The following is a 17,907-nucleotide window of genomic DNA, read 5'->3' as shown; positions in this document are numbered from 1 at the left end:
AATTATCTGTTTCCCCACAGCAGTAGCCACTTACGTCAGAATATAAGTGATGCTATGGCGAATAAAGCATACCGTTAGTAATTAGTCCAAACATATAGCTGGATACCATTTAGTCAGGAGATAAAAGTATAGCATGCTCTGTTGATTGCCCCTTGTACATCTTATTTCTCCTAGTTTTTTCAATACCAGAACTCTCATTCATGAAACTTTCTTTCCCACTGGTTGCATGATTGGGGAGGTGGACCCCAATTCTAAGCCTGTCAATATAACACCTTTCATTGACAATCATTACTGATCTGGTGCAAGACCACTCCATTGGGACTAGTCATATTGAAGTGAAGGACTTGGTTCTTTGTTGAGGAAGAGACACTTGCTAGAAGTAAGTAGTTCTAATTTTAAAATTTGAGAGTTATGTTAGAGTCACAAGGAAATTAAATCTCCTAGTGAATTTGACACCGGACCTCAACATTTTTATTGTTGCACCCCTGAATCAAACCTAAATTCTGTTTTTTCCCTGGATTGCTGATTGCTTCAGAAAAAAAAGATCCTCATGACAGAAATCAGAGTTTCTGCTACTTGCAGCTGAAATTGTTTCAAACTGCTAGAAATTGGGAAAAGAATTTTAGAGAATAAAGCACATGGAGTACAACAACAGAAACCATTTACTACAAAAACAGAATGCTTTTACATTTAAAAAACATGCCTACCCTGATTTCTGGGTAGTGACTCACTCCCCTTCTCTAAGTTTATAATTCAAACTACTACATATTTGATAGCAGTATATACTTGAAATAAAAGTTTTAAGTTTTTAAAATTTATCTTATTTTTTTTCTTTGTATTAGGCCATTCCAGTTGTTTTCTTATGCCTTCCTTATTGGGGTAAAGGTATATGTCTGATTCTTTAACCTATTTCTCAGTATTTCCTATTTTATTTTATTTTTTTATTTTTTTTGTTTTTTAGGGCTGGGGATGTGGCTCAAGTGGTAGCACGCTTGCCTAATATTTCCTATTTTAAAATAAAAATTATAAATATAAGGACCATATCTGTTCAGTTTGTTTCTTAGATATGTGAAGAATTCATACTTTAAATTCTCATTTCTTCTGACAGCTGTTCTCTTATTCTTAGCTACATCCTCTTCAGTAGGAAGAGGAAGAAATCTTTATCAACTGTTACTTTTGAAGGAGTCTTTGCTAGGAAAAACAAATTTGATGTCATAGGACTGTTTGGGAAGTAGAGTAGTATTGCTATGTCAAGAGATACAGCATTATTAATTTAGAACTTACAGCATTTTCAAAGATAACGGATATATACATGGAGTGAAAGATAACCCTTTCTGATTCCTTTCTAATCTCATCATAAAAACAAGGTGATGGCAATTTTTCCTGTGGTTTTGTAAGCCTGATGAGATATTTTAGGGTTTAGAATGGCTGAGTAATTTGTCAAGTACAATAATAAAATCCTCTTGATTTATCCAAACAGGAAATTAATATATTCCAACACTTAAAAGATTCTGATAAAAAGAATAAAAACATTGGCATGTGTTTGTGGAAGATAGAATCTGAAAGAAGCCAGGATCAAATGTGTTACAGTTGGCAAAATCATCAGAAAAATAAAACCTAAGTATGTTGTACATGCATTGGTCTTAGGAAGGGCAGGTGGGGCTTGGTGTGCTGGCTAGTCTGGTGTTTCCTGAAGCTGTGCCACCTGAAAGTGGAAAGAATTAGATAGGAAACATAAATAGTAAGAAAACGAATTATCAACAACATTTAAGAAAAGAGTTGAATAAAACTGTAACCTACACTTGCATACCAGTTTTCTACAATGCAGTTTGCTGTATGATATATATAGCAAACATGTTTTCCTAATGATTTGTTTGTATGATCCTACCAACACTTTAAAATTGTGTTTTTCTGGATAGTAGTCATTACTCATTTGTGGCTATTCAAATTTACATTTTTATTAGTTAAAATAGAATAAAATGTAAAGATTTAGTTTCTTATTTGCTCTGACCACATTTAAAGTGCTCAATAGCTACATGTAGCTAGTATTTGGTCAGCGCAGAGAACATTTCCATAGTCATAGGAAGTTCTATTTGTCCGTGCTACCCTAAGATGTTTACTATTAACTAAGTCTTGTTTCCTGATAAAGAAACTGAGACCCAGACAGGTTAAATAATATGCCCAAGATCACATAGCTACAAAGGGAACTGCCAAGATTTAAATCCTCCATTCTAGTTTTAGAACCTCTGCTCTTTCACCACTAGGCTATTCTGCTTATAAAATCAGTTTGTAATAAAACACTGTCATATTGTAACAAAATGCACTTAACTATTGTATTACAATTTCTGGTTCATTTTTTGGGGGAATTCTTGAATGAAAGTGTCACTTCTCTAAATAATCCTTAAATAGCTTCTCCTTGGGAAATATGTAGGTCTTGTGAGTTGCTGAAATATTCATCACTAGTTGGTCATCAACACAGTAGGGAGCTTGGAATTCTAGGAAAAATTGTGAGCTGTCTAGCTTAAAAAACTTATATCTTTATTCTATGAGTACTGTGACACTTGAAAAGAAAAGGAATTCTGTTTTCTGTTTTCACCCTTTGCCTGCTCTAATCCTTTCAGATGATCTGCCCATAGAAAACATTTCACTTCTTTGAAAATATGAAAGTAAGGAGATGTAGGGATCTGTCATTCATTCATGTTTTTAGGTTTCATTGAATACAGTATTGTGCACATCTAGGAGCTGGAGATACGAATATAAATAAGCTTCTTGGATCTTAAAAAGCTCAGTCTTAATGGGAGAGACAGTGGCACAGAGATATATGCTAACCTGAGGTATTTGATACATGTATTCTTGGTTTTACAGGGAATACCTTTAAAGGGAACTATACCTAGTAGAAACACCGTCTTAGAGGATCTCAATTGGGTGAGAGGATTCCCTGGGGATCTGATAAAATCTGAGGATATTCATATTGGAAGTAGTTTTGAGATTAAAGTGGTAGTCTAATGATGTTTTACCTCATGATTCAGAGAGAATACAAGAGAGGAATGTATGCACATAGAACCAAAGCACTTTGAACAGCATAAAGGAGTCTAATACATACAAATCATACTCTTTTTCTATTTTCTTGCTTTTTTTGTGCTGGCAACTGAAGGGCTTCATGCTTGTTAAACACCCAGTCTATACCTGTACTCACATTTGAAATATTTCTTGATTGAAAAATTAGTTTTATTGTATCAGTGAGCCTATAAAAATAACTGTATTCAAATCTCTTTTAGAAATCTTGTTCTAAAAATTAAAGTAATATATATGTATATATATTAAAGCAACTTCTTAAATTGATTGAATCACTTTTACTTATTGTGGCAAAATATCACAATATTAAATTCATGATCTTTACCATTTTAAATACACAGTTCAATGGTCTTAAGTATTTCCACAGTGTTGTGCAGCAGATCTCTAAAACTTTTTTATCTTGTGAAACTGAAACTCTCTATTAAACATTAATTCCCTCTTTCTCCTTCACCAGCCAATGGCAACCATTTTTCTACTTCCTGTTTCTATGATTTTTGTCTACTTTAGATGAGTGGAATCTCATTCCTATGAGTAGAATCATATAGTATTTGTCTTTTTATGCCTGGATTATTGCATACAGTGTCCTTGAGATTTATCTGTGTTCTAGAGTGTGACAGGATTTTCTTCTTTTTAAGGACACATAATTGTGCTTATATCACATTTTGTTTATTCATCTGTAGATTGACATTTAGGTTGCTTCCACTTCTTGGCTACCATGAATAATGCTGCAGAAAGCACATGTGTGCCAATCCCTCTTAGAGATCCTGCTTTCAATTTTTTTTTAATATATACACAGAAGTGAGATTGCTGGATCATATAGGAATTTTATTTTTAGTTCATTGAGGGAACTCTGTACTGTTTTTTATAATTTCCACACCATTTTTACATTCCAACATTGTAGAAGGAGTTCAGTTTCTCTGTATCCTCCCCAGTACTTGTTCTTTTCATTTTGTAGCTACCATTCTATTGTGTGGAGTCTGATGAATTATCTTGCCTTTGAGAGTCCCTAAGTAGTCTTTTAAGTTTCCAATTTAGTCAGTTTTATTTCTTTGTATCAATGGTTCTCAAAGTGTGGTCCTTGAAAGAATAGCATCAGCACCACCTGGGAAATTGTTAGAAATGCATATTCTTGGGTCCTATTTCAGACTACATAAATTGGAAACTGGACATGGTGGCTGGCCATCTGTTTTATCAAGTGTTCCAGCTTATTTTGTTGCATCCTCAACTTTGAGAACAATGTCCTGCACCAACAATTCACAGTCGCAGCTGTACTTAAGAACCACCAAGAGCTTCTCAAAATGGTTTTCTGATATTACGCTCCACTCCAAAAGCTCTGATCCATTTAAATTGTGCCTTCGGTGTTAGCATTGGCTTAAAAAAGCTTGTAAGGTAATTCTGATGCATAGCCAGCAAATCAGCTTGACCATTTTAGGGACCATGACTTCACAGATATTTCCTTGTTGGTGGCACCTTTCTCTCTCTCTCTTTTTATATTTATTTTTTAGTTGTAGTTGGACACAATATCTTTATTTTATTTATTTATTTTTATGTGGTGCTGAGGATTGAACCCAGGGCCTCTCATGTGCTAGGTGAGTGCTCTACTGCTGAGCCAAAATCCCAGCCCCAGCACCTTTCTCTTGATGGTGTAATATACCAGTGCTTTTCAGACTTCAATAATGTAAACATATTACCTGGAGATCTTGTTGAACTCTGCGTAGTGATACAGCAGGTCAAGAGTGGGACCTGAGACTGCATTTCTAACAGGATTATTGGTGATGCTGATGCTGCTGGTTCATGGAATACTCTTTGTCATGGTTTTGATATGACATGTGCCCCAAAGCTCATGATAGACAATGCAGAAATGGTCAGAGGTAAAATGATTGGATTATTAGAGGTGCGCTCTAATCTGTGGACTGACCCATTTGATGGATTAATAATTTTAATGGATTACTGGTGGTAACTATAGGGAGGTAATATGTGGCTGAATGAAAGAGATCACTGGGAGCATGCCCTTGTGGATTATACAGCTTGTCCCTGCCCCTTTTGCTCTCTCTGCTTCCTGGATGCCAGAGTTGAGCAGGTTTCCTCCTCCACACCATTCTGCCATGATGTTCTGCCTTACTTCATGCCCAAAGTGATGGGGTTTGCTGCTCATGGACTGAGACCTCTGAAACCTTGAGCCGAAAATACACTTTTCCTTTTCTAAGTTGTCTGGTATTTTGGTCACAGCAGTGAAAGTCTGACTAACACATACATTAATATCAGGAGTGGGATTGTTGCTTTAGCTAACATGATGGTTCAGAAACCTTTGAACTGGTTTGTGGAAGTGCTACAGTCTGGCTGGGCACAATGCAGGAGCCATTTGTCAAAAGAAACGAACTTTATTTTTAGAACACACACACCACACCACACAGCTCCTCAGGAAAAACCCTCAGAGCCCAACTGCCACCACCGGCTTCCCACAAGCCTCTCCACCTCCCCCACTCCTCCTGCTCTTGAGGCCGATTGGCTGGGTCGCGTGGGCGGAGCCAAAAAAGTCCCCCAATGAGCAGCTCCGTGGTCTGAAAGGGCGGGAAACAGCCCAATGAGCATCACCGCAGAGGAGCCAATCAGTTGGCAGCTAGAAGTTTGCTGGGGCCGCTGTGAGCCAATCATCAGCTGGCAGCTGGAAGTTTGCTGGGGCCCCTTCAGCTGTGGCTCTCAACATGGAAGAGTTTGGAAAATTTTGGAGATACAAGCTGAAGAAGCCCTAGAATGTCCTAAGCAGAGCTTAGTGGGCATTTCTGGTAGGAGTGCAGAAGACTAGAATGCTGAAAGGAATGCTGACAGTAAAGACTGTGGGCATGAGGTTTTAGAGGAAAGTGAAGACTACTTTGGGAATTCAACTAGAGGTTGCACAAGTTCCATTTGGGCAAATAACTTGTGTATATTTTTTTCAAGTCCTGAGACTTTGTGAGAGCATAATTTAAAGATGATGGACTAATAAATCTGGAGGAAGGAATTTCAAGGCCACACAGCATTTGGACAGTGACATGGGTACTGCTTTTAGCTTTTAGCCAGGTTAACTGTGATGATAATCAGGAACACAAAGCAGAGCAGAAGGGTTTTTAGAACTTGGGAGTTTGGTCAGAAAAGTGTGCATGAAATTAGGGTCAAGAAAGGTGTGATTGTTGAAGAAATAATTACCACTAAAGAGAAGTTAAGTACTTTGCATAGAAACAGTAGGAAAGATATCTTCAGGTCATCTCATGAATCAGTACGATTACACCTATCACAGACTCAAGGGTGTAAAAGTGAAAATTCATTTAAGAGAACTTAGGGTCACCCTGCTCGGTCATTGGGGGCCAGGAAACTCTTTCCTCAAGATCCTTTTCACCATGCTTAGCCATGCAGGCACTCAGGCCACTGCAATAGTGGTCCAAGGGGGCCTGGCTACTACTGCTCAAGCTGAGGGAAGACCCTGGCACTGTCCATGTGATGCTGGTTCTATTGGAATGCAGGTTGTTGTGAAGTTAGTAGGTCATGGAGGCTTCCACAGAAATTTTAAAGCAAGGTCTCAGCAGCCCAGAAAAGTGTATGTAGCAGGGTTGGAATCCCTACAGGCATCCTCTGAGAGGGCAGTGCTTGAAGCTGTGAAAAGGAACCCAAGGCTGCAGCTGACATCCCCCCAAGATTAAGAGATGCCACTAGCATGAACTTCTATAGAGGAAAGCTGCTTGCTGCTTACAGCCAGTTTATGATAAAGGCCATGTGGGCTGCAACTAGAAAGACCATAGGCTCTGAGAATCCCAAGACATTTCACGTCACATCTCACTGCCATGTGCCACATATGCTAGATGTGGTGCTACAGGACTTGTTTGGGTCCTATCCCTTCTTTCTATGCCCCTCTTCCTCACTTTTGGAATGGGAAAGTTTACTGTGTGTCATTGTGTTTTGCATATATGTAACTTGTTTTAATCTTCCAGGGGCTTACAGTTGAGTTTGCTTTGAGACTCAGATGAGACTTTTGACTTTGACTTTTGGGCAATGCTGGAACTGTTAAGACTATGATGGTTCTTAGAGATGGACTAAATGCATTTTGCTTTGTGAGATGGACATGACCTCTTTGGGGACAACGGTGGAATGTTATGGTTTGGATGTGATCTGTCCCCCAAAAGCTCATGATAGACAGTGTAGGAATGTTCAGAGGTGAAATGATCAGATTATGAGAGCTTTAACCTAATCATTGGACTGATGCATTTGATGGATCACTAGGTGGTAATCGTAGGCAGATGGGGCATGGCTGGACGAAGCAGATCACTAGGAGTGTAGTTTTTGATATTATATGTCTTGTTCCTGGTTCTTCTGACTCTGGTTCCTGGCTGCCATGAGCTGAGCAATTTTCCTCTTCCATACCCTTCCACCATGATGTTCTGCCTCATTCCAGGTTCAGAGCAATGGAGTTGGCCAACCATAGACCTGATCCTCTGAAACCAAGAGCTCAAAATAAACTTTTCCTTCTCTAAGTTGTTCTTGTCATGTATTTTGTTCACAGCAATGAAAAGCTGACTAGCACATTTTGAGAGGCCAGGTTATAAGCAGTGTGTAACAAAGTCAAGGTTTATGTATTTTCAGATATAGAGTCACTCCAAAGAGTCTTAACAATCTGATCTGTTTTGTGAATGGACTAATAATACAAGGTAGCCAGGCATGGTGGCACACAACTGTAATCCCAGCAGGTTCGGAAGCTGAGACAGGAGGATTGTGAGTTCAAAGCCAGCCTCAGCAAAAATGAGGCACTAAGCAGTGAGACCCTGTCTCTAAATAAAATACAAAATGTGGCTGGGGATGTGGCTCAGTGATCGAGTGCCCCTGAGTTCAATCCCCAGTACACCCCCTCCAAAAAAAATAATACAATGTACTTTATCTTTGCTGTTGTGCTTTCATTTATGCAAAATTTACACAAAAGTATTGTCCTGTATTGTCTGTGTTCCAGAATCTTTGGCATGAAAGGAAAACCAAAGGATATATGAGCTTAATCTTTCTCAGACATTTTAACATTTAGGTTATCTTCCATGCTGTTTATCAATAATCATTATGGAATGGGGTGTTTTCTTTAAATTCTAAAATAAAAAATTACTCTGAACACAGAAACAGTGGGAAGACAATGATTATACAATGCCTAATGACACCTGGTATCCATTAGGACTTCCACTGAAAGAAAACCCACCTCAAAATAAATTTACATGTGAAGGTGATGTAATTATTATTATAATGGGAAACGTTCAAACTTGAGTCATTTTGATTCAGCAAGGTTTCTAGAATTTTTTAGCCTCATTCTAAGGTTGGCTCCCCACATGATACAAAGGGATTGTGCATTTCCAGGATAAATATCTGCACAACACTCCTTTCAGAAGGAAAGAGCTTATCCTGAAGAACAATCTCATGTCCAAGTAGTAAAAAGCTCAATCTATTTTTCTTTAAATGATATTATATAATAAAATAAATATGCCTTTGGCAACTTGATTATTCTGTATTGATTGGCTTAGGCCTGGAGAAGGAAAGGAAGACTTCACATTTTACTGTTTACTGCCACTGAAATATTTTATGTGAGGATTTGTATATAGGTTGAATTGTGTTTCTCTCTTCGCCCTCCAAAGTATGTTGAGGCCTTAATCCCTCAGTACCTCAGAATATGACCTTGCTTGGTCATATTCACATTGCAGATGTGCTTGGGATGAGGTCATACTGGAGTAGGGGATCCCCTAATCCATGATCAGTATCCTTTAAGATGATGATCATGTGAATACGAAGGCACACTGGGAGAATACCATGTGGCAATGAAGACAAGGATTGGAATTATACAACTGCAGGCCAAGGAATGCTAAAGATTGCTTTAAAGTCACCAGAAGCTAGGAAGAAGCAAGGAAGGATCTTCTTACAGGTTTCAGATAGAGCCTGGACCTACCAATATCTTGATTTTGGATGTGTAACCTCCAGAACCATGAAAAAATAAATCACTGTTGTTTAAGCCACTGAGTTTTGATATTTTTTTTACAACATCCTTAGGAAAATGAATACAATACTTATCCATTTTAGGTTTTTTTTAATGCCTTTATTTAATTAATTTATTTTTATGTGGTGCTGAGGATTGAACCCAGCACCTCACACAGGCTAGCTGAGTGTTCTACCGCTGAGCTACAACCCAGCCCCTTCATTTCATATTTTGTAAAATATTTTTTTATTGGGACACTATAATTACACATAATAGTGGGATTCATACCTACATATTTATAAATGTACAAAACATAATTTGTTCAATTTCATTTCTCAGTTCCTTTCCTTTTCCTTTCCCTTTCCTTCCCCTTTCCCTTCCTACTGGTCCCAATAGTAGACTCTCCTGATTTCCTTTCTATTTTCTTATTGCATTAGCTTTAAGAACTAGAAAATCAGGGCTGTGTTGGAAGAAAGAAAACAGCCAATCTGTCCTAAATAGCTTTTAATTTTTTATCAAATTCATCTAACTTGTTACCTCTCTTCTTTATTCTACCACTACTTCTTATCTTGACTATTTCAGCAGCTCCCCAAATATCTCCATGTTTTTCCTCTTGTTTCCTTCCAGTCCTGTTCTTCAAATGGCAGTTGTAGTTGTTTTTGTCAAGACACAAACCTGGTCATCTGCTGCTAAAAAGCCATTGTCATCTTTCTGTTGTTTCTGTGTTCATTTAATAGCTTTCCATTACTTTTAGAATGAAAATCAAATTCCATGTGTGACATACAAGGTAGGTATCTTGCCTACTTCATGAACCTAGCTAGAATTCTATTCTCTGTTCCTGTGAGTTCTGGCATGCCATCAGTTATTCAAGCACATTTTTTTTACTCAAAAACACTGCATGTGCTGTTCCCATTACCTGCAGCTACTGCTCTTTCTGCTCCTCTTTTCCCATAAACTTGGTTTTATATCCATTTATCTTTCATATCTCAGCTCTTAATTCACTTCCTCTTGGAAACCTCTGATCCTCCAATACCAACTAAAGTTCTGCCTGGTATAGTTTCATAGTATATTTTATTTTTTTTAGCAGTCATAATTATAATTTAGAAGCTAACTTTTAAAGTAGGTATTATAATTAAAACAATTTGAAGTCATGGCTTTTACATACATACATACATACATACATATATATATATATATATATATATCTCCCTGTACTCTAACCCTGCTGTTTTAGTCAGCTTTTTTTCCCATTGTGACTAAAGGATCCAACCAGCACAATTGTAGAGGAGAAAAGGTTTATTTAAGGGCTCACTGTTTCAGGGGTCTCAGACCATATACAGCCAGCTCCATCATGGCAGAAGAGTATGCCAGAGGGACATAGCTCATATGATGATCAGTAAGCAGAGAGAGAGAGAGGTCTTCACTTGCCAGATACAAAATATATATCCCATAGCCACACCTTCCAATGAACTACTTCCAGCTACACCCCACCTGCTTCCAGTTACCATTCAGTTAATCCCATAAGGGGGGGCTTAATTCACTGATTTGGTTAAGGCTATAGCCCAGTCAGTTTTCCTTCAAACCTTACATTTTCTCACACATGAGATTTTGGGGGACACCTCACATCCAAACCATAATATGTGCAATCTTTCTTTTGGGTGGAGCCCAATTTCAGTCTTTATCACCTTTTTATTCCATGTAGCAAAGTGCTTTGCATATAATAAGTGCTTAACTAATATTAGTGTAATATTTTTAAATGAATGAAATATGGTCAGTTAAATTTGGTGATTAATTAATTTATTAATGATTCCTACAAAGCTGGGGCAGAATCACTGGAGTTGAGAGACTCTGTGTTTATACACAAGGACACACATATATGCCTAGACTTGCCCTGGATCTGAACTGGAGAATCAAGAGTAGGACCTGGCTATATATCTTTTTTAAAGTTATAGGTGTGATTCTAATTGTCGCCATAAGTTGAAAATCACAGATGGTCAGTGGAAAGAGGGAGTAGTAAAGAAGTCTCCCAGGTTTATTTTAGATTAATGGTAATAGAGCATTTTGGAAGAATAGTTTGATCTCCTTCAATAAAATTATCTCATTTGTGAAAACAGTTCTTCATTAAATAGGCTGAGCTCAATGAGAGCAGTCTTTATTTACAGACCAATTCTGGCTCATCCCTATAGCTTATTTCGTCCTTATTGGGTACTGGAGGACAATCTCATGTCCAGGTAGTAAAAAGCTCAGTTTTCTTTGAAATGAGACTATATAGGAAAATAAGTATAATTACAGTTACAACAAAGTGCTCATAATAGGAAATGTAGAAGACCCACATAAAGAAAACATTTAAATACTATTAAAGAATTCCAAAAAGGTCTTAAAAATAGCATTGGATACCATTTCTTGGGTATGAAAACTAAATGTCAGTAATATGTCTATTTTATAGATTTAATCCAATTCTACTAAAGTACCAGTAGGCTTTCTAAGGAACAAATCAAGCTAATTCTAAAATTCTTGTGGAAAAATCTGCAAACTGGAAAATCCCTGAAAGTTCTGAAAAAGACAAGCATGAAAGGAATGGCCTCTGCCATTACTGATATTAAAATTCATGGTAAATTACAATAAGTAGAAGTTTTTTTTTTCCCAGTGAGCAAATAGACACCACAATAGAATAGAAAGTTCAGAAGTAGAACCAAATGCATGTGAGGATTTGGCACATGATAAAAATGACATTCCATTTCAATAAGAAAAAGATGGTCTTAGGAAGTCCAAGTTGCAGTCTGGAGGAGGAAAGAGAATGTGTCTATCAACTGGATCAATTTGAAATAGATGAAAATTGCTATGGCTCTGTAGCATAATTTGACATTAGATATTGTGATGCCTCTAGCATGCTGTTTTTCAAATCATTTTTATTCATTTATTTTTGTTCTAATTAGTTACACATGACAGCAGAACACATTTTGTTTCATTATACACAAATGGAGCACAACTTTTCATTTCTCTGGTTGTGCACGATGTAGAGTCGCACCATTTGTGTAATCATACATGTACCTAGGGTAATGATGGTGTTTTCATTCCACCATCTTTCCTACCTCCATGGCCACTCCCCTCCCCTCTCTCCCCTTTACCCAAACCAAAGTTTCTTCATTCTTCCCATGCCCCCTCCCTAATTATGGATCAGCATCCACTCTTTTTGCTCAGGATTGCTTTGGCTGTTCTGGGTCTTTTATTTCTCCATACAAATTTTATGATTGCTTTTTGTAGTTTGTGAAGCATTGGTGTTTGGATGGGAGTTGCACTGAATCTGTAGATGACTTTTGATAATATGTTAGCTTTTTCTTGCTAAGAAATAGCTTAGAAAAACAACTTAGAGAAGGAAAGAGATATTTTAGCTCATGATTTCATTCCTTGGTTAGCTGTCTCCATTGCTTTGGGCTTGAGGTAAAGGCAGAATATCTTATGGTTGAATATCTTATGGTGTGGCAGAGGAAAGCTGCTTAGCTCATAGTAGCTAGGAAGCAGAGAGAATGAAATAGCAAGTGAGGAGCTAGGGACAGTAGCTAGACCTGATGAGGTTTGAGCCCTCATGATCCAATCTCTTCCCTAGGATACCACCTCTGATCACTGATTCATTTGGGAACTAAACCTTCAACAATAAAGGTTTGGGGGACATTCTAGATCAAAACCATAATAGGTAATATGGCTATTTTAAAAAACAATATCTATAAAGCATCAATTAAAAAAAACTAGAATAGAAGGAAGACTGGTAGAGTAGGGGAAGGGAAATGGGGAAGGGAAGAGGGGAAGGAAAGAGGAAATGCTGGGGACTTAAGTGGAGGAAACTGTATTTTACACATGTATGATTATGTCAAAATGAACCCCAATATGATGTATAATCATAATGCACTAATAAAGTCATTAATTCTGCCTATCTATGAACATGGGAGATCTTTGTGTCTTTAATTTTTTTCTTCAGAGTTCTATAATTTTCTATTGTAAAAGGGCTTTCAGTCCTTGGTTATTTTTCTTTTTAGGTATCTTATTCTTTTTGAAGTTATTGTGAATGGGATTGTTTTCCCGATTTCTTTCTCAGAAGACTCATTATTGATGTGTAATAAAAGCTATTGATTTTCATATTTTTATTTTATATCCTGCTACTTTGCTAAATTTATCAGTCTAAAAGTCTTCTGGTGAAACCTTCAGGTCACCTTAATATAGAATCATATCATCTGCAAATAGGGATAATTTTCCTTCTTCCATTCCTATTTGTATCCCTTTTATTTCTTTCTCTTGTCAAATGCTGTGGCTAAATTTCAAGTGCTATATTGAATAGAAGTGGTTTCCTTTCTTCTTCCTGACTTTAGTGGAAATGCTTTCATTTTTTTCTCCATTTAGTATGCTGTTGGCTTTACATTTATCATACTTAGCTTTTATGATATTTATCTCTGGTTTCCTCAGAATTCTTTTTTTTTTAAAGAGAGAGTGAGAGAGAGAATTTTAATATATATATTTTTTAGTTTTCGGCAGACACAACATCTTTGTTTGTATGTGGTGCTGAGGATCGAACCCTGGCCACACGCATGCCAGGTGAGCGCGCTACCGCTTGAGCCACATTCCCAGCCCCCTCAGGGTTCTTTTTAATGACAAGAGTGTGTTGAATTTTGTTGAAAGCTTTTTCTTCATCTATTGAGATGATCATGTGATTTTTATGCTTGGTTCTATTTATGTCTTGTATTATATTATTTAGTTACATATGTTGAATCTCTGGGAGGAAACCAACATAATCAGGTTGTATTATCTTTTGGGGGGGGGTGTGGGTATTGGCAATTGAACTCAGGGTCATTCCACCATAGAGTCTTGCTGAGTTGCTTAGTGCCTCTCTAAGTTGCTGAGGCTGTCTTTGAACTTGTGATCCTCCTGCCTCAGCCTCCTGCCCAGCATGCCAGGTGCCTGTCCTACAGTTCTTTTTTTTTGGGGGGGGGAGTGAGGTACTGAGGATTGAACTCAGGGGCACTCAGCTACTGAGCCACATCCCCAACCCTATTATATATTTTATTTAGAGACAGAGTCTCACTGAGCTTTTTAGCCCCTTGCTATTGCTGAGGCTGGCTTTGAATTTGTGATCTTCCTGTCTTTGCCTCTCTAGCTGCTAGGATTATAGGCATGCGCCCCTGTGCCTGGCTATTATGTTTTTTTATTTGTGGTTGAATTCTGTTTGCTAGTATTTTATTGAAGATTTTTACATATGTGCTCATTGGTGATATAGGTCTGTAGTTTTCTTTCCTTCAAGTATCTTTATATGGTCTTGTTATAACAAGGTTGATACAGACTTCATAGAATGAGTTTGGAAGCATTCCTTCTCATTCAGTAATTGGAGTAATTTGAGGAATATTGATACTAATTTTTCTTTAAAAATCTGGCAAAATTTATCTGTGTCCTAGACTTTTCTTTGTTGGGCTGTTATCTGTCTCTTGGTTCATTTTTGTTAGGTCTTATTTGTCTAGAAATTTGTCCATATAAGTATTAAATATATTCCCTAATGATTTTCTGGATTTCAATTGAAATATTCACATTTTCATCACCCTTTTATTATTAATTTTGATCTTCTTTCTCTTTCTTTTAGTCGGTTTGGATAGGGGTTTCACAATCTTTTTATTTTTTCAAAGAATCAACTCTTTTTTATCTTCAGTACTGTTCATTTAGTTTCTGTTTCATTAATTTTAGCTCAAATCATTAGTATTTATTTCCTTCCACTAGTTTTAGGATTGATTTGATCTTTCTTTTCTAGGACCTTAAGACACATCATTAAGTTATTTGAAATATCTCTTTTTTTAGTAGAATGGGCATTCATAGTTTATAGACTTTCCTCTGCTATAGCCTGCCTTTGCTATAGCCTGCCTTTGCTATAGCCTGGAGATTCTGGGTACTGGTATAAAAAAAGACAGGTAGACCAGTGGAATAAAATTGAAGACACAGAGACAAACCCACACAACTGTAGTCATCTGGTTTTTGACAAAGGTGCCAAAAACATACATTGGAGAAAAGAAAGCCTCTTTAGCAAGTGGTGCTGGGAAAACTAGAAATTCATATGTAGAAGAATGAAACTTGCCCCCTAACCATCACCCTGCACAAAGTCAACTCAGTGGACTAAAGGCCTAAATATTAGACCAGAAACTCTGCACCTGCTAGAAGAAAAAAATAGGGGAAATACTTTGATATACATGCAAATGCTTTCTGAATAAGACTCCTAAAGTTCAGGAAATAAGAGAATGAATTAATAAATGGGATGACATCAAAATATAAAGCTTCACAGCAAAGGAAACAACAGAGTGAAGAAACAGCTGGACAGTTGGAAGAAAATATGTCAGCTTCTCCTCCAACAGAGAACTAATATCCAGAATTATAAAGAGCTCAATCAACTCAACATTAAAAAATAACCCAGTCAATAAATGGGCAAATAAATTAAACAGACATTTCTCAAAAGAAGTACAAATGACTGACTGTTGAATGAAGAAAAAAATGTTCAGCATCTTTAGCCATCAGGGAAACGCAAATCAAAACTACACTGAGATTCTCTCAGTCTAGTTAGAATGGCAAGCATCAAGAATACAATGAAATGCAGTATTAAATGCTGGTGAGGATTGGGATGGGGGGCAACTCTTATCCACTATTGGTGTGAATGTAAATTAGTACAACCACTATGGAAATCAGTATGGAGATTCCTCAAAGACTAGGAAGGGTACCACTGTATGACCCAGCTATACTGCTTCTCAGTATTTGTCCTAAAGAATGGAAGTAAGCACATTGTAGTGATACATCTGTATCCATGTTTATAGCAGCACAATGCACAATAGCCAAATTATAGAACCAGTGGTGTTGGTTGGAGGATGAATGGATAAAGAAAATATGGTATATATACAGAGTTTTTTATTTTAAGTGCAAGTTAAAATTGCACTGTAAATATGACTTTCATGTAATATTGCAATGAAATAGGTTGCCATAGGCCTACTCTTCCACTAGATAAAATTAGATACATTACAAAGGAACACTTTTCTGATTGGATTGGGTTGATTAGCCACTCATCCTTATTACCTAATAAGAATAGGGGTATAGCTCAGAGGTAGAGGGGGCTCTTAGGATGTGTGTGGCCCTGTGTTTAATCCCTAGAACCAAAAACAAAAAGAAAAACAACAACAACATCATTTTAGAGACATTAGAGACCTACAAACATAAGGACTAAATGAATTAAAATGACAAAAAGGGAGAATTGTTCCAAAGTGACTTGATAATTGCCACCTTTGTTTCTTTCAGATTTATAGGGTATATGGATCAGCCTTGGTCCAGGCAAAGAACTTCTATTGGGGACAGATGAATCAGGAGTCTTTTTTTTCTTTTTAGCAGTTGCATGGTGCTATCGTGACATCTTTGAATATTTTCATAGTTTTGTGGCTACACAAGAAATATTGGAACTAGCCCCAAAACTTCTAAACGGCAGATTGTAATTTGTAAATTGTACAGTGCTGCCAGGGAGGAATTCTACTTAAAACACATGGCTGGTTTCCCCTTCAAGACATTTGCCAGGTTTTGAAGCTGAATGAAGTAGGAGGCTAAAGAGCAATGCTGAAAACTTGTAAAGGTCAAATTGTCTTAACTTCCAGAGCTGAGGACACCTATGACTTCCAGCATGTAGGAACAGGAACATAACAGAGTTTTACTGAATCCCACTAATATATATTTGATCAAACACATTTTCTGATTAGATTGAATTGATTGCCACTGACCCATATTGCCTAATGGGGTAAAAGGGAGAAATCCTGTCTGGTGGAAGATAAAGATCATCTGTAACATCTGTGCTTCTACACTACCTGGCCTAGAATTTTAGTCTAGCAAAAAAATACACTTCAAAAAATGAAGATAAGGTAAAGGTGTTTTCAGAAAAAGACTAAGGGATATTCCTTTCTAACAGACCTGCTTTAAAAACAATTTAAAGGATTTCTTCAGGCAAGAACAAAATGATGGAACAGAAATTCAAGAAGAAGAACATATGAAAAGATATGTAATGAATAATATAAATGGATAATTTCTGTACAAGACATTGTCATGTGTTGACTTTGTTATTTGTAGAGATAAAATGCATGAGAACATTCAAAATAATTGAGAAGGATAAATAAATTTCAAGAATTATTAGATTCTTGGAATATCAGGAGAATGAAAAAAATCCACTTTGTATTAGGATGTAATAAGCCAAAAATGCAATGTCATGACCTAGAAATTAAACACAAAGTTACTAGAACTCTCCATGGCTTAGCACTGCTAGGTACTTACCCAAAATAAATAAAAAGATATGTCCACAGAAACACTTGTATGCCAGTGCTCATAGTGGCTTTATTTATAATAGCTACTTGACAGAACAGCCCAAATGCTCTGTAGTAGAATACACAAATAAATTGTGGTCTTACATCTGTACTATGGAATACTACCCAGAAATTTTAAAAAAGTGACATGAATTAATCTCAAACATAATGTATGAAAAAAAAGCCATAAAAGAGTAGGTTTTTTTTTAAATTCCACTTAAATGAGGTCCTGAAACAAAACTAAATATATGATCAGGAGAGGTATTAACTGGAAAGGGACATGAAAACTGGAAATATAGAATGTTATATATCTTGATCAAGGTGATGGTTGCTTAAATGAATACATTTGTTAAAAGTCATCAAACCATACCTTTGATATATGTGCATTTTATTTCATGTAAATTTACTTAAATCAATGACAAAACATCAGTGTAAGGAAATCTAGAAAAAGGGTATTGATCAGAAACAAAGCAGAGAACCAGGCATTGTGGTGCATGCCTGTAA

The sequence above is a fragment of the Marmota marmota genome, unplaced genomic scaffold (assembly GCF_001458135.2).
Source record: "Marmota marmota marmota unplaced genomic scaffold, marMar, whole genome shotgun sequence".
In the NCBI taxonomy this organism is placed as follows: Eukaryota; Metazoa; Chordata; class Mammalia; order Rodentia; family Sciuridae; genus Marmota; species Marmota marmota.
Note: the sequence above shows the minus strand (reverse complement) of the source record.